Consider the following 19,399-nt stretch of genomic DNA (forward strand, 5'->3'; position numbering starts at 1 on the left):
ACAAAATAAAATAAAACCGACAGAATTAGAGGTCAAAAGCAAGATTGAAAAGGTGGGTTTTGAGGGCTGATTTAAAAGATGTCAGGGTGTTTGCATCACGGATATGGCTGGGGAGGGCATTCCAGAGGGAGGGGGCAGCAGCAGCAAAGGCCCTGTCGCCCCAGGTCCGGAGCTTGGTCGTGGGAGGTGTTAGGAGGTTGGCATCTGCAGACCTAAGGCGACGAGTGGGCGTGTGACGGTGGAGGAGGTCGGACAGGTAGGGAGGGGCAAGGTTGTTGAGGGCTTTAAATGTGATGAGTAGTATTTTAAAATGTATCCTGTATTTGATTGGAAGCCAGTGGAGGTCGTGGAGGACAGGGTTGATGTGATCAGAGCGACGGGTGGAGGTGAGCATGCGGGCAGCAGAGTTTTGGACATATTGGAGTTTATTGAGAATAGTGTTTGGTGAGCCGTAGAGGATGCTGTTGCAGTAATCTAGTCTTGATGATATGAATGCATGAACCAGTGTTTCAGCAGCGGAGAGTGATAGGGAGGGGCGAAGATGAGCAATGTTCCGGAGGTGATAGAAGGCAGATTTGGTTATGTGGTTCACATGGGGGAGGAAAGAAAGGGTGGAGTCCAGGATGATGCCAAGGTTACGGACGTGAGTGGAGGGGGTGACAATGGTACCATCAATATTTAGGGTGAAATCCTGGGTGTGGCTGGTGAGGGATTTTGGACCGATAATGATGATTTCTGATTTATTGCAGTTTAATTTGAGAAAGTTATTTTGCATCCATGTTTTGATGTCTGTGAGGCAGGTGCTGAGGGTGGAGAGAGTGGCTGGAGTGATAGTCTTGGTGGAGAGGTAGAGCTGAGTGTCGTCTGCATAACAGTGAAAACGCAGGCCATGTTGGTGGAGAATCAGACCAAGTGGAAGGATGTAGAGGATGAAGAGCAGGGGACCAAGTACTGAGCCTTGGGGGACACCATGAGTGATGGGGGCAGTGGGGGATTTGCAGTTGTTGATAGAGATTAATTGGTGCCTGTGTGAGAGGTATGATTGGAGCAAGGTGAGGGGGATTCCGGAGATGCCAACGGAGGACTGGAGACGAGTGATGAGGATGGGGTGACTGATGGTGTCAAAAGCAGCGCTGAGGTCTAGGAGAATGAGGATGGAGAGGGAACCAGAGTCGGCAGAGAGGAGTATGTCGTTGGTGACCTTTAGAAGAGCAGTTTCGGTGCTATGTTTGTTGCGGAATCCGGATTGAAATGTATCATAAAGGTTATTGTTGTCGAGGTAGGATTTTAATTGGGAGGCAATGGCTCGCTCAATTATTTTTGAGAGGAAGGGGGAAATGGGGCGGAAATTATCAAGGGTTTCAGGGTTGAGACCGGGTTTTTTTAGTAGGGGGGTGACAGAAGCAATTTTGAGGGCGGGGGGAAATAGGCCAGTGGTCAGAGAGGTGTTTACAATGGAGGTGATTAGGGGAGAAAGGGCAGGGAGACAAGCCTTGACTAGGATGGAGGGGATAGGGTCCAGGATGCAGGTAGAAGTTTTCATTGTAGAGAGAATGGAGGATAGGTCCGATGCTGTGATTTCAGTGAAGGATGTAAAAGGGGGGTTGGGCGGTGGAGGGGGGGTTGAATCCGGAGGGGAGATAGTGTTGGCGGAGGCAATTGTTAGTTGGGTGTGGATTTTGTCAATTTTTGTTTGGAGATGTGACAGATAGGAGACACATTTACTGACAGTGAAGGAACAGGAGATTGTGTCAGAGGGTTTAAGAAGTGTGTTGATGGTGGAAAACAGAGTCCTGGGGTTGTTGCTGCCAGACTGTATGATAGCGGAGTAGTGGGAGGAGCGTGCAGAGTTGAGGGTGTCTTTGTAGAGCTGTTGATGTTGTCTGTAGGCCTCTTTATGGACAGTGAGACCGGTTTTATTAGATAGCCGTTCGAGCTGGCGGCCCTTGGATTTAAGGTGGTGTAGGTGATCGGTGTACCAGGGGGCGGAGTGAATGAAGGAGACAGACTTGGTTTTGATTGGGGCGAGCTGATTGAGACAGGAGGAGAGAGTGTTGTTGTAGATGTTGACCAGGTCTGTAGGGGAGCCATGCTGTAAGAGGGAGGCATCAGGGATGGTGTCAGTCAGTAGGGAGGAGAGAGAGGAGGGATGGATGGATTTGAGATTACGGAATGTTATGGAACGCATCTGCTTGATTGGGGGAGTAGGGATGAGAATGTCCATGGTGATAGCCAGATGATCAGAGATGGTGAGGTCGGAGCAGGTGAGATTACTGATGGAGATGCCAGATGTGCAGACCAGATCCAGTGTGTGACCTTTCTTATGAGTGGGAAAATCAACATGCTGGGTGAGATTAAAAATGTTTAAAATGTCCAGGAATTCTGTGGAGGTTTTGGAGTCCAAAGTATCAACATGAATGTTGAAATCACCGATTAAAAGGATGGATGGAGAGATAGCACAGAGTTGTGTCAGGAATTCAGACAGGTCAGAGGGGAAGGTTGGGTTTGGTTTGGGGGGCCGGTAAATGACTGCAGTGACTAGGGGTTTGGGACCAGACAGTTTAAAAGCAAGGTGTTCAAATGAGGAGGCAGCCGGGATGGTAATATTGCTTGTGTCAATGCTTCTTTTGTGGAATGTGGCTATTCCACCTCCACGCCTGGTCTACAAGATACACTACAACTGAACAGTGAATACCACAACCACTACACCAGAGGAAGCTCAACAAATCACGTTAAACCCAGATTCGGCTCAAACAAGGGACTAAACACGTTTCGCAATTATGCCACATCAATGTGGAACGCCCTACCCAAAGCTGTAAAGGAATGTGAATCCCTACCCACATTCAAAACCGCTCTTAAAGAGCACCTACGGGAGGCTGCAATTCGAAACTGGCCACCGTAAATGCCCAAAACCCCCACCACCTCCTAATAGACAGTCTCCTCCCCACCGCATGTATATATTCCCTCCCCGCCGTATGTATACTTCTCTCCCACCCACCCACCCCCTCCTAATGTACAGTCCCATCCCCATCATATGTATATACTCTGTCAGGATCTAGGGGTAACAGTACTGTATATTTGAATACCGTTTATGTCACAAATGTATCAGTACTAAATACCTATATGTCCCTATGCCATAAATGTCATGTATGTTGTGTATGTCATAAATGTCTATATGAATTGAAAATGGGGGACCCTGATGGAAACAAGACAAACGTCTTTCTCAGGTCTGCATCCCCTTAACAATTGTGTGTACCGTACTGTAATGTACCCATTCTGCAATCTGTTAAATAAAGTTTTCATTCATTCATTCACTCTTCTTCTTCTTCTTCTTCTTTCTTCTTTTGAATTTCCCGCAGTCTACTGGAATCCGTCATCCCCTACATTGTCCAATGGAGTGCAGCTAATGCTGCTACTTCCTGACTGAGCCCCCCTCTGCGAGACACTCCTTGCCCCCTGCGATCTTATTCTGGACTGCTTGGTCCCTCACAACCCCCTTATCCAATTCCCTATCCACCTCCTCCCATTTCAGACCTTCCATTCCCAAATGTTGAACCGCTATCCTAACAATCATCTTTACCCTATCTGTTCTACCCTTAATCTCTGCCGTAACATTAACTACCCCTGCCACGAAGGCCACAATACCAAATTTCTCCTCCCATACCCTCTCTCTATCCTCCTGCTCTACCCTCTCTGCCAAATGCCCTTCTCCAACCCCCTGCACCCTATCTTGACTTCCCTGTCCTACCCTCCTAGCCGCCTCTGCATACGATAACTTACCCTCCCTTCTCACTCTCTGAACCACGACCTCCCTCTTCATCACCTCACACCCCTAAATGCTACACTATGCTCCCCACCACAACTACAACACTTCAGCTTCACTCCCTCTCCACACTTCCCATAGTCATGTTCCCCGCCACACCTAGCACACCTCTGTCCCTTCCTACACGTAATAGCTATATGGCCAAACTCCTGGCACCTATAACACCTAAGAGGACTCTGAACAAATTCCCTAACCCTATACCGCAAGACCGACGGCTTCTCAGTTACAGTGGGTGACAATATTGTCACAAGGAAAGAAGATATTACCTACCTGGGTTCCATCCTAGAGGCAAATCTTTCCTGTGACAAAATGGCATCCAATGTAATAAAAAAAAGTCAACCAACGAACTCGATTCTTGTACCGGATCTCCTCACTGGTAAACAGGAATACCCTGAAGACTCTAGCAGGAGCACTCATTCAAGGGTACTACGACTATGCTTGCACCTCATGGTACCAAAGCACCTCAAAGGCGCTAAAAACAAAATTACAAACATCTCAAAACAAACTGGTCAGACTACTGCTTGACCTTACTCCTAGAACCCACCTCACCCCTGCCCACTTTGACAACCTAGGATGGCTTAGAGTAGACGACAGAGTACAGCAACTTGCAATGGGCCTGGTCTACAAGATACACTACACGACCAAGGTACCCATGTACATGACAAAATACTTCCCAAAGGTCAGTGAATACCACGATCACAACACCAGAGGGAGCTCCACAAATCATGTTAAACCCAGATTCGGCTCAAACAAGGGACTAAACACGTTTCGCAATTATGCCACATCAATGTGGAACGCCCTACCCAAAGCTGTAAAGGAATGTGAATCACTACCCACTTTCAAAAACACTCTCAAAAAACACCTAAGGGAGACTGCAACTCGAAACTGGCCCCTGTAAATGTCCGAACACAACCCCCTCCAATGTACAGTAAATTACCAAGTATGGTCTTGTCAATAATCCAATGTACAGTGTTGTTTGTACAGCTGTACAGTGTCCCCCACCCACCCCTCCTACCCAACCCCCCCCCCCCCCCCCCCCACTCCTACCCAACCCCCCCCCCCCCCCCCCCCCACCCAACCACCTCCAATGTACAGTCCCCCCCCACCCCCACCTACCCAATCCAATGTACAGTTTCCACGCCTAATGTATATACTCTTTTCTTTCTGGACTCTTTTTGTATCACAAACAGTACTGTAATTGCAAATCTGGTATGTCATAAATGTATAGATGGAGCAGTACTGTCTATCTGTATGTCATGTATGTCATATATGTTACGATGAATTGAAAATGGGGGACCCTGATGTAAACAAGACGAAAGTCTTTCTCTGGTCTGCATCCCCTTAACAATTGTATGTATTGAGCTGTACTGTACTGTACCCATTCTGCAATCTGTTAATAAAGTTTTCATTCATTCATTCATTCATTCATACACCCCATACCCTACAAACACCTCACTAGGAACAACCCCACCCTCAAACTTAATCACTACCGTCTCCGTCACTATCCTATCTGCTCCCCTCTTCATCCTTTCTGCACTCTTAACTATGCCATTACGCCCGTCCTTCTTTAACTCTTCCACCAGCTGCTCTACGCTAACCTCGACCGGTACCCCAGCTATCACCCCCTTACATCCCCCCTCCCTCTTCTCCCCTACTCTCACTACCTTACTTATACCCACCCCACCAATGCTCCTCATCTTCCTAGCCCTCTCCACCTGCTCCTCACTAACACACCCTACGGCCAGATTCCCATCCCCCAAAACTCTTGCGTACTTTACCTCACCTAATAGACCTGTCTCAAACCCTGCCCCTTTTCTTGATCCTCCAATCACAGCTGTGATTGGAGGATCAAGAAAAGAGGGCAGGGTTTTGAGACAGGTCCATTCTCGTCAATGAGTTTGGGCAACTCGAACATACCTAATTTCCTCACTCCCCCCTCCCCCTCAAGCCAAACCACTATATGAATCACTTCTGCAACATAATTTCCTCCACCCTCGCCTTCTGACCCACTTGAGCTATCTTCCCTCACTTTCTTCCTCTTACTCCCCTTCCCCTCACTTACCTCACTCTTCTTCTCCAACTTCGTCCACCCTTCTCCCCCACTCTCCTCCCCCCTACACTCCATATCGTCACCACCCGACCCCTTACCGTTGCCCTGGCTATTCTCACCCCCATCGCTGTCGTTCCTCTCCTCCTCTTTCTTCCTCTTACTCCCCTTTCCCTCACTTTCCCTACTCTTCTTCCCCACCTTTTCCCACCCTTCTTTCTCACTCTCCTCCCCACTATACTCCATTCTGTCACCACCCGACTCCTTCCCTTTGCCCTGGCTATTCTCACCCCTATCGCTGTCGTTCCTCCCCTCCCTGAGCTCCTTTTGAGTTCTCGCCATGATCAAGTAGTACTCCTCAACGCTCAACAATTCCCATCACTTGATGTCACTCCCCTTCATGTCACCCTCGCCGATCAATCCCTTCACTGACTCTGACTCTTTCTCCACTGAAGACTTCTTCTTCTTAGGCCGATGCACCTTCTTCTTCTTCTTATTTGAATTTCCGGCAGTGTAGACGCATCGTGGCGTATTACTGCCCTCCACAATTCTTGCTTCGCCCACACTTGAGAAAGTTTACACTCCTCTTCTTCTTCTCATCTTCAAAACACATTTCTATCGTCTCTGTCTCCTTCTTCTCTGCTCCTCTTGTCATACAATCACAATATAAACATAACTTCATATTTATTGGTTATTCGTTTCTGTATATCATCCACTTTCCATCTCCGTGTTAAACTCTTCCTGTTTACATTCGAGTGTGACGTCATCACCTACGGCAGCTTAGACGATCAAAACTCGAACCTAGAACAAAACCCGGGGGGGGGGGGGTGGGGGCTGGCTCTCTCGTTCGTTCTCGCCCCCTCTCTCGCTCTCTCTCTACATTCAATGATTTAAAGTAGCCAAACGTTACAGACAGTATAAATACTAACTGGATAGTTGATGATATAAACATTTAATTTCATTATCTGAAATATTCTAAAATCATTAAGTCTGCTATAAGCCATTATCCCTTTGTGTGTGATTATTATTTTCTCACAGTAGTGTGTGTGTATATATATATATATGTGTGTTTGGCTAAAGTGGATAGAAAACACAGTACTGTGCAAAAAAAAAAGGCACCCAAGAGTTTTTATATAAATGGTCTTGGATGTAACTAATTTTTTTTATTAGTGTGTCAGTAGACTACTCTTAGTACATTTTCATTAAATAATTTTTTAAAGCATCTTCATGGTTTAATAATGCTTATAATCATCATATTGGCGTGACTGTATGCATCAAAGGGTTAAATCAAGCATTTTTAAGTGCTTTAGAGGAAATGTCAAAATATCGCGATATATATAGTGTATCGTGATATGGCCAAAAATATCGCGATATCATTTAGAGGCCATATCGCCCAGCCCTACGTATAATGGTAAAATAGTTATTTAAAAATGTGCCCCTAAAAAATATTCTTTGCCCCTAAATTTCTCATTTAGGGGCAAGTGTGCCCCTAGTGAAAAAGCTTAGCGTACAGCCCTGGCCCACTCTGTGCATCACAGTCACAAAAGGGGCTAAGCAGGAGGATATTGATCACCGCGTCACATATCTCTTCAATCAAGGCCTGACAGAGGCTGAAATAGCTTTATGCCTTGCTGTTACAGATAATATATATACACATTAGTGTGCGTCAAAGTGCAATCAAAGTGAGCTCTCAAAGAGCACCTGGCTACGGGAGGCTGCAACTCAAAACTGGTCCCTGTATGTCCAAACCCCTCCCACCCTTTCCATGTACAGTTTCCTCCCCATCGTATGTATATTTTCTGTTAGGGTCTCTGTTTAACAGTACTGTATATTTGCATATCTTGTATGTCACAAATGTAACAGTACTGTGTATACCTGTATGAATGTCATGTACCCCCCCTGAAATAAATTAATCCATTATCACGAGAAAACGGACTCAGTTTTCCCGTGATAATGAGATAATAAGTCGTTATCACGAGAAAACACTTTTAACGAGAAAATTATCACGAGAAAACAAATTAAATTAACTCGTTATCACGGGAAAACGGAGTAAATAAAATGTATGAATGTACGGCCGCATAGGGCTTCCGTAGTATTGTACCCATTCTGCAATTGTTAATAAAATGTTCAATCAATCAATCAATGCCTCTAAATTTTTTTTACCAACATTAGAGGAAAAAACGTCCCTAGTTGTTTATTTCTTGGCATTGACTCCCACGTTAAACGCTGTTTTTAATCTGCAATGATTAATATAATTTTCGATAAAATGTTAAAAATCCATTTCATGGAGAAAGAGGGAGCAGTCACCAGGTCTTTACACACGGTGGCGCCATTGTCCTATGTATGTTGCCCATGTGGCAGTAGGAGCCGGTCAGTCTGGCAGAGGCGGAGACGTTTGGGGGGGGGGGGGGGGGGCGCTGTTGACTCAGCTGCTGTGTCTCGCGGCACTCTTCGTGGTGCAGCTGAATGAAATTGGATTACAACAAGCTCTCTTTCGGATTAAACTCCTAGCATCTGCTATGTTTCAATATAATAAGAATTATTATGATTATAGTAATAAAGTATGTCGCAATACTCTAATTCAGCCACTGGGTGGCTGGTGCGGTCCTCGTGGTCAGACCACTTCCGGGTGTATCCGGCACGGTCTGAATGAATTTAAGTGGACGGCCATCTTGTGGTGGCGGTACGCATTACAAAACAAACAAAACGGTGCAATAGCCTCTACTCAAACGGTGCAGGGTAAGTTTAGTTATATTCGTTATTGTTTGTGAAAATGATAGAATCTGCACACGTCATCGTGACACGCCGTTTACCCAGCATGCAACTTTCAGCTGCTGGTTCTGTACATTCCTCATTCCTAGCGACTAGTGTACACTCCAGCACTATATATATATATTATTGTGTTGATAATGTTCTCCCCATCATTTATCTCACTAGAAACGTCTTTCTGGGATTTTGAAAAAAAAATTGGGGCAATCATGAGTGAACACGCAAAGCTGCAGCCGTGGTATAAATACTGCACCGACATTTTCATGTCATTAGGAGCGAGTGTCGTTTGCCAGGTCATGTCTTGAGACGTATAGCAAGGCAGTCGCCTATGTGGACGTGCATAGGCGGCTGATCCGAGCGGCTCACGGGCCGCAGTGGATCAGAGACCGTATCGTACGCTCAGATCCCCGCTAGCTGAGGGCAACCAAGGCCAGCAGGGATCCCACACGTGGTCGATGGGCGTGTGGTGCATGGCCTGCGCATTCAACACTGGCTCCAGTCCTAAATTACAATTGTACAAATACAATTTTATTTTAAATACAATTATCATTGTTTATTTAGGGCTTTGCACCAGCCACAAATAGGATATTTGCACATGTTTTGACATAGTGCTGAGTCTGCTGACATGACTCCCTCTAGCCCTTTTTTTTTTCTCCTACGGGACCACCAGTGGTTAGAGAGCATTTATTTTCACACAGTTTCAAACGACGACGTCACGTAAGTACACTGTCTACATAATTGTTGGTAACATTTTTACATTTGTATGACAGTCTATAGTGCTTCCGTGATGTTTTTGCAACGTTTTTGGTCATGTTGCAACATGGTTTTACTTCTGAAAAGCCTGTTTGTAAATCACACAGACGCTGGATTGTTTCCCCAGAGCGAGGGCTGTCTGACTGGGCACCAACACGAGGTCCCCTCCCCCAGCCACGGTAATTTTTGCTATGGCTGGCTAACTAAAGCTAGCGCTGTTTTAGCCACCTTATAGCATTTGTATGATAGACTGTAATGCTCCCGTGAGGTTTGTCTGGACGTTTTAGTAATGCTTTTCACTATAAAACATATTTCTAAAAAGTCCGGAAATGGCCGGTATTAGCTGTGTGCTAACGATTGATTGATTGAAAATTGTATTAACGGATTGCAGAATGGGTACAATACAGTACAGCTCAATACACACAATATCATATGTATATATTCTGTTAGGATCTATGGGTAACTACTGTATATTTGCATATCATATGTCACAAATGTAACTACTATATACCTGTGTATGTACCTATGCCATAAATGTCATGTATGTCATAAATGTCACTGAATTGAAAATGGGGGACCCTGATGCAAACAAGACAAACGTCCCTCTCCGGTCCGCATCCCCCTAACAATTGTGTGCATTGGGCGGCTACGTGGCGTAGTGGGCAAGGCGCTCACCACGAAATCTGGAGACGCTGGGCTCGCCTGTTCGAGCCCAGCGCTCCACATTTGCTTTCAGTTTAGCTGGTCGTCCGTACTAATACACATTGGCCGTATTAGCGGGTGGGAAACTGATGGGTGGGGATCGGGCGTTGTGGACAGCGACTCCTACAGGTCGGTTGGTGCGCCTGCGCAGTAGAATCAGGAAGTGTCGGGGGCAGCGTGAGCCTCCCACGCGTTACTCCTCGCCACTGAGAGATCGAGCTGCGCAGGTGAAAAGATGCGACTGCTGTTACCTCAAGTACCGGAGGGGACTTGTGCTATGTATGACTTAGTCCACATTGCAGCCGGCTTGTGGGAGGCAAGAAGCAGGTGACAGGGGAGGGTTGAATTGGATGTTACGAAATTGGGATGGGAGAAAAATATAGAAAAAATGGGAGAAAAAGTGGATCAAAAAAAATTGTGTGTATTCAGCCGCACTGCATTGCACCCACTCTGCGATCCGCCAAACAAAGCCCCCATTCATTCATAGCTAGCTGTTGTGGACACTCACCTTTCCACAGCAAAACGGTAGGCAAGGCACCTTGGTTGAGAAATGCAGGTTTCAGTCTGTGTTGTAGGATAGACAGTCTATCTATCCTGTCTCAAGATGCACAATGAGATCTTCTTCTTCTTATTTGAATTTCCGGCAGTGTAGACGCATCGTGGCGTATTACTGCCCTGAGAGAATTGTTGAATATATATAGAACACAAATGTTCTAGAATGTTTGCTTATGACATCATACTGTGACATCCCAAATGTTCTAGAATGTTGTATTATGCATTATACTGTGACATCACAAATGTTCTAGAATGTTTGATTGTGACATCACAAATGTTCTAGAATGTTCTATTATGACATCATACTGTGACATCATAAATGTTCTAGAACGTTCTATTATGACATCATACTGTGACATCACAACGGAACATGTTTGAGTGTCATTTGAATAATATAAATAATGTGTTTGGTAAGGCTGTCCCCGAAGCCTGTTTTTGGGATTCAAACTTCATCAGGGTTCTTTAAGCGAAATGTTTTTTAAAACGCAAAGGACACCGCTTTCCCACCGCAGCAAGGTAGACAACGAGCTACAACCCCACTTCCACCCAAACGAGCCGTCCTCGGAGCTGTACAACCAACAATATTGATCTCTATGTGCAGTCGGCCCCGAGGCAAGTGCGCAGCCAGGGACCGTCCAAAAAGTGCAACACCGAAAAGAGACACCACAAAAAGACCCAACAACTTCACTGTCATACAATATGGTCTGATATTAACATTCAGTATTCAAGTAGAACAGCTAGCTAGCTGTTGTGGACACTCACCGTTCCACAGCAAAACGTTAGGCAAGGCACCTTGGTTGACAAATGCAGGTTTAGTGAGTTTGGTATTTAAGATATTTAATGTTTTTTCCTATACAAAATCCCCAGAATTATGAAAAAGCATTTTTTCCAAATCTAAGTGTTGTAGTATAACACTATAATATAATAGGATACCACTGATTATGTGTGCAGTGATTTTGGTGACACTATACACTGTATGACAGTGAAGTTATTGAATCTCCCTGTAGCGTCTCCCCTCGGTGCCGCACCCCCCAGACGGTCCCCGGCTGCGCACCCGCCCCAAGGCCGCGACTGCACACACAGATCAATACTATTTTATTATTAATTGTACAGCTCCGAGGCCGGCTCGCCTCGTTTAGGTGAAAACAAGGCTGTAGCTCACCGTCCACCCCACCACGACAGGAAAGAGGCGTCCCCCGCGTCCCAAAAACATTATTGACCGCGGAAATTCGAATCTGTGAATATCTTCCTAACTTTACCTAAGTCTCCCGATTCCGATACAATAAAGCGAGTCTTCCTCACAAATCATATTCTCAAAATAATCTGACGGGCAGATATTATTGCTGGCGGGCCTATTTCAGCCTGCGAGCCGCCTATTGCCGACCCAGGCCTGTACAGTGCGAGATATATATCGCACGTGCTACAGCAACAGCGGTCTGTGCGATGGATGGATTTACTTCAGTAGCACTGGTGCGATAGGGATTCGGTTCATATAGATACTCTTATTTTGAAAATCCTGTAGCGGGTCTCATTTCTGCCCACGCGCAGCTCCAGCTAGGCTCCGAAAGCTAGCAACGTTCAGGTGCATATGATAATCTTATTTTGAAAAAACTCTTGTGACAACTCGACGAGTCATATCCGCCCTATCCGTGCGCCTTCTGCAAGCAGAGCAGCGCGTTGGTCGGTTGCTGCGTTAACACAGCAGTGCGCCTACGCGTCCCGAAATAAGTCCGTGGTGGTTTTTTTTCTCTCGCAACGGGTCAAATGCATCTACATGCTTTGCACCGTCGCCATTTTTTTATGCGCACATCGCCCGAAATTAACGTTTATGTACCATTACAATCACTACAACGTTAGAAAGCTAACAAGCTAATCCTGATCAGAGGCAGAGCCAGCAGACACAGTGTGGAAAGGGAAATGGGGGGGGGGCACTCTCTCCCCTTCCCTGTGTGTGTGTGCGTGCGTGCGTTTGGAAAGATGATGAAGTCACTAGTCAGGACAGGAGTATATTATAGTAAACTGAGGATGGACAGATAATGTTGATATTCAAATAAACAAGTTTCGAGAGGAGTGGAAGTTTGAAGACAGACTAGACTACAATATGATGCAGGGGTGGTGAGTTGAAACAGTGTGTGTGAATGAATGAATGAAAACTTCATTCAACAGACCGCAGAATGGGCACAGCACAGCACGGCTCAACACACACAATTGTTAAGGGGATGCAGACCCGAGAAAGACGCCCGTCCCGTCCACATCAGGGTCCCCCATTGTGTGTGTGTGTGTGTGTGTCCCAACCGACCCCACTTCTATGTTTCAATAAATTATTTGCATTTAAAACTATTAACGCTGACTCATTCCTTCAGTCTACTCAAAATTATGCTAATATTCCTTATGTTGTTTATGATATTAATTGAAAATAGCATATGAGAGTATCATAGTAATAATAACACATGGCGATATACTAAATGACAGCCAAACATGGCACTGCAACTAAATAACACAAATACAATAGGCACATTTGTGACTGTTACAAATATAACACGTTTTATACTTGTGCTACAAGATTTTGGCCTGTGCTACAAAACTATCAACCTCTGTAGCACCAGTGCTATGTGCAAAAAAAAGTTAACGTACAGCCCTGCGACCACTGAACTATATCTGTTGGGTAACGTGCGTTTAGACAACACTATTTGGGACAGACCATATTAGGCTATTACTTCACATAAAAGATCATGTCTAAATGAAATGCACAAAACAAAAAATGTATGTATCATAACGTTACCCTGGTATAGATCTGTATGCATGTATGCATATTCCCACCGGGAGATATGGGACCGGACGTTAGGTTGTCGTGAAGCGAGCGTATTAGCAGGTAGTTGTGTTGTGCATTACGAGGGAAGTATTAACCTGTAAAACCCATATTGAGCGGGAATTAAACCACCATATATACGAATACAACCTCTCCTCATTCTTCCTGACATTACTGCACCACAATACGTTCACTAGGCACCGAACAAACTACCGTAATTCCTCTAATAGTAACCGGGTCTCAAATACAAGCCGGGTCTCTATTAATGGCCGGGTGCGCTCTTGAGCTAAGCAATTATAAGCCGGCCTCCTAATACAAGCCGGGTTACTAATATACTGAGCTGCATACTGAGCTAGTTACTTGATTTCACTTTGAAAACGTTGAAATGACCAGTGACCACCTGTAATTGCACTGTTTACTATTTCATACAGTACTTGGTTTCAATAAATGAACCCAGTACATTTTACTGGGTTCAAACTGACACAAAATGTTGATTTATTCATTATGATCCGTTTGAAAATTTTAAATATAGGCCTCCCTCTTATACAGGCCTCCTCCTAATACAAGCCTGGTACCCGCTACAGTTGAAACAAATACAAGCCGGGGTTACTATTAGAGGAATTACGGTACATCAGTTGCAGCCTGGACATTAAACTTTGTCAACATCCACAACTTCTTTTGTTACCCGAGTATAAAAACATCTAAGTAGTGTAGGTGCATCGTGGCGCATTGTCAATTCATTAGTTAATGACAAGCGGCCACTAAACCTTAAGTTCTCCAACTAACTAAATAGTTTAAATTGTTCCTGTTAATAATAATTAACATAAGTAGCATGGTAATAATACGTAGGTTATTGATCAATGAATGTATTGATAAATTAATGGTGTACAAATGATACACCAGTAGAAGTCGTGTTATTTGCTCATTGTCCTTGCTGTGTCGCCTGCCGTCGCCTCAAAAAATAGGATTGAGGCGATATTTAGCCCGGCGACAGAAGTTGCTCCGCGATCGTCACTCGAAAGTCTCCTGCCGTGTGAGTTGTCTCATTCATAACAATGGACGCGATACAATTCTGTCGGTCGCCTGGCAAAAATCGCCCACCGTGTGCTTTGGACTTTAGGATGAGGCTAGAGTGTTGGTGGTCTTTGTGTTACATTCTTTGAGGAACCGAAGGGAGAGTCACATGATGGGAGGGGGTGATGATGATGAAGAGGAAGAAAGGGAGCAGCACATTTCTCACGTAAGCTGCTGACTCGCATCACAACACAGGCCGCAGTTTCATAAGTGCTGCTATTATTGCAGTTCTAAACCCGGTGGTAACATGTAAAACAGTACCACTAAGTTTCATCCTCTCTCTTTTTCATGCCCTCTCCTTCTTTCTTTCTCACTCCCTCTGTCTCTGTCTCTCTCTCCCTTCCCCAGGGCCTGCACTTCCCTCTCTCCCACCTCCAGGCCCTTCGACAGCTCCAGGGGGCAGAGCGCCTCCCAGTGGCCCGGCTAGAGTTGCCCTCCGACGGGGACAAAGTCAACCTAGTCCTGTCCCTCTGGACCGAGAGCCTGCTGGAGGTGTGCTAGCAGCACGCCGGCGTGTTGATGGTGTACATCAATGTCACGTCGTGGAATTTATACACATTTATCATAAAGAAAGGAGAAAGAATTACACGTTTGTTGTCTTGCATTCATATCAAACGGTACATTATTTTTATTTATTGGATTTTCAAACATTTCTGGTATACATAATGTGTGTATGTGTCTACAACGGTGGCTGGTTGATGATTATGTCATGAAATTGGGTCAGTTTGCTTATTTTCCATATATATAGATACACAAATGTTCTAGAATGTTTGGTTATGACATCATACTGTGACATCACGAATGTTCTAGAATGTTTGATTATGACATCATACTGTGACATCACAAATGTTCTAGAATGTTTGATTATGACATCATACTGTGACATCACAAATGTTCTAGAATGTTCTATTATGACAAATAAGACGGTTCAATGACTTTATCTAAATCCAATCAATATTCCTAATGCTGTTTCAATGTAAGGTTATAAAAATATTAATAAACATATAAACATTCATATAAATACAATAACCTAAATATATAGCTTTGGCTCCTCTACACCGGCCCCTAATTGTACTTCTAATCTAGAGACAATTACTAACAACTAAAAAACAAGGAGCTAAACCAAACACTATTTTAACTGATAAGTGTCTCTGCTGCTGGATAACCAATACCTGGTGCCAGAGGTCCCTAGTACATGGCACACCGTAGGAGGACGGTCTTTACCACCGCCTCATGCAGCTTCTTGGAGAAGACAGACCTTAGTGATAGGTCTATCTAAAGTGGTCATCTTCGTCTTGACACGGACCCGGCGCACGAGCCCGTGCTGGTCAGGAACCGCCTCGATGACCCTGGTCAGGAACCACCTCGATGACCCTGGTCAGGAACCGCCTCGATGACCCTGGTCAGGAACCACCTCGATGACCCTGGTCAGGAACCGCCTCGATGACCCTGGTCAGGAACCGCCTCGATGACCCTGGTCAGGAACCGCCTCGATGACCCTGGTCAGGAACCACCTCGATGACCCTGGTCAGGAACCGCCTCGATGACCCTGGTCAGGAACCACCTCGATGACCCTGGTCAGGAACCACCTCGATGACCCTGGTCAGGAACCGCCTCGATGACCCTGGTCAGGAACCGCCTCGATGACCCTGGTCAGGAACCACCTCGATGACCCTGGTCAGGAACCGCCTCGATGACCCTGGTCAGGAACCGCCTCGATGACCCTGGTCAGGAACCGCCTCGATGACCCTGGTCAGGACCCAGGAGCTGCGGGGTGCAGAGTCGTCGATGATCAGGACGACGTCTCCCTCAGCGAAGTTGCGTGACACACGTGTCCACTTCTGTCTCTCTTGGAGCTGAGGTAGATATTCAAATCAAGTCAAATAGTTATAGCTTATAGTTACAGTTCGTATAGAATATACACAACATATGTTTACAAATCTACTACAGTTGAGGAGCTGGGAAGAACAAGCGTCTTTTAGATTAGATTAGAATGTACAACAGCACAAGTGTACAATGAAAACAAGTGTGCCATCCAACCAGAGTGCACATTTTAAAAAGCTGTGAGAATAAAAAATTATCTGAATCTGAATCTTTAAATATAGGTGCCATATAGCACCAAAAGAGGTTCACCTATGATTATGAGACAAATTATCACTTTTGGGTACTGTTTAGCACCATTTTTGTTTAGGGTGTACTCTAGTACCCCCCCAAATGACTGGAGTATAAGTACAAGTACAGGCGTTTAAAGGAACTCAAATACGCTGTGCTACTTAATAAACTACTCTATTAGGCCTGCAGTAACTGTACTTGTAATTAGTTACTTTTCACCTCTGGCATACAGATTTAACTTAGGTCTATTTTTAAAAGTACCCTCAACCCCCACCCCACCCCCCATTCAGAGTGATGACAGACAGTTCAAGTGTTTCTTCTTGTATGCAGAATTTCGCATGGATTCACCAGTGTTTTCAATATTTTGTCGCCGTTGCTTTTAACCCTTCAAGTGTATGGTCTTGGGAGATAGAATTTTGAGAACCGAACATTCTAATAATGATGTAACGCGGTGACAGTAACTACAGTGACAGAGGTTGTTGTAACCTTGACAACAATAAATCCAAGAGACGAAGAATAATATGTGGAAGAAGAAAAATATGTGGAAGAAGAAAAACGGGTCTTGATCGACTACTTTAGTTTTGTTTATTTAACAATAAAGAAAACAAAGCAGGCTATTCTCGGTCCAGCCGAAACCTGCCCATTTCTTCGCCCTCGACTAATAACACACTTCTTCAATCAATATCTGAAATTTAAAAAACAACTACTAACCATCGTGTTTTACGATTATGCACTTTGCTACTAAGGAATCTACCTTGCCTATATGACTATGCTAATATGTCTATACTACTATGTACTCAAGAGTGTAGCACTCAAGTACAGAACTTGTAAGTCGCTTTGGAGAAAAGCATCAGCTACATGTAAATTAGTAAATGTAAATGTAAATAAAGCAAGCAGACAATTACCTCACAGTTAAAGTTGTCAAGAATAGCACAATAAAGTCTCAGACTTATTTCCATTGTGGTCCTTTCAGAACATCATCACATTAGTCCCACTGATGAGAAGAAAGAAAGAAAGAAAACCTGTGATAATGGATGATATTGTCAACAGCTGTTGTCTACAGGACCGATCCTCTGGGACAATGTAAACAGTGCAGCCATGCAGCCAATAATTTATGCCTCGGACATAAAATATCATTGCGTGAGCAATAAAAATACAGTGTAAAAGCCAAGAGCAGTGCCTGCGTGCAGGTAATTTCCTGGCTCTCTGCCAAAATAGTCTTTTATATACTCTCCTCGATACTGTCCTCTGACGGTTCACCTCGCCAGACAGGAATTAATTACTGCAAATGTTTGCACAAGCCAAACATTCTCTGAAATAAACACTCAACTTTACATAATCAATGCATGTGGGTTTATTTTTGTAACACGCATTCAAAATGTAAATTCATCTTTAGTTTGAATGCATATAGCTGCCCTAGAGGGGTCCTACTAATCACCCCAAAGTACCAGAAAATACCAGAAAATACCAGAAACTACCCCAAAATACCCCAAAGTATACCCCAAAATACCAGAAACTACCCCAAAATACCCCAAAGTATACCCCAAAATACCAGAAACTACCCCAAAATACCAGAAACTACCCCAAAATACCAGAAACTACCAGAAACTACCCCAAAATACCCCAAAGTATACCCCAAAATACCAGAAACTACCCCAAAATACCAGAAAATACCAGAAACTACCCCAAAATACCCCAAAGTATACCCCAAAATACCAGAAACTACCCCAAAATACCCCAAAATACCAGAAAATACCAGAAAATACCAGAAACTACCCCAAAATACCCCAAAGTATACCCCAAAATACCAGAAACTACCCCAAAATACCAGAAAATACCAGAAAATACCAGAAACTACCCCAAAATACCACAAAGTATACCCCAAAATACCAGAAACTACCCCAAAATACCAGAAAATACCAGAAAATACCAGAAACTACCCCAAAATACCCCAAAGTATACCCCAAAATACCAGAAACTACCCCAAAATACCCTAAAATACCCCAAAGTATACCCCAAAGTACCAGAAAATACCAGAAAATACCCCAAAGTACCAGAAAATACCCCAAAGTATACCCCAAAGTACCAGAAAATACCCCAAAATACCCCAAAGTACCCCAAAGTACCCCAAATAGTGTGTAATAGTGTAATAGTGTGTAATAGTGTAATAGTAGTAATAGTGTGTAATAGTGTAATAGTGTGTAATAGTGTAATAGTGTGATAGTGTGTAATAGTGTAATAGTGTGTAATAGTGTAATAGTGTGTAATATTGTAATAGTGTGTAATAGTGTAATAGTGTAATAGTGTGTAATAGTGTAATAGTGTAATAGTGTGTAATAGTGTAATAGTGTGTAAAAGTGTAATAGTGTGCTAGTGTAATAGTGTAATAGTGTGTAATAGTGTAATAGTGTGTAATAGTGTAATAGTGTGTAATAGTGTAATAGTGTGTAATAGTGTAATAGTGTAATAGTGTGTAATAGTGTAATAGTGTAATAGTGTAATTTTGTGTAATAGTGTGTAATAGTGTAATAGTGTAATAGTGTGTAATAGTGTAATAGTGTGTAATAGTGTAATAGTGTGTAATAGTGTAATAGTGTAATAGTGTGTAATAGTGTAATAGTGTAATAGTGTGTAATAGTGTAATAGTGTGTAATAGTGTAATAGTGTAATAGTGTGTAATAGTGTAATAGTGTAATAGTGTGTAATAGTGTAATAGTGTAATAGTGTGTAATAGTGTAATAGTGTGTAATAGTGT

The sequence above is a fragment of the Notolepis coatsorum genome (genome assembly GCF_963971535.1).
Source record: "Notolepis coatsorum genome assembly, contig: SCAFFOLD_93, whole genome shotgun sequence".
NCBI lineage: Eukaryota > Metazoa > Chordata > Actinopteri > Aulopiformes > Paralepididae > Notolepis > Notolepis coatsorum.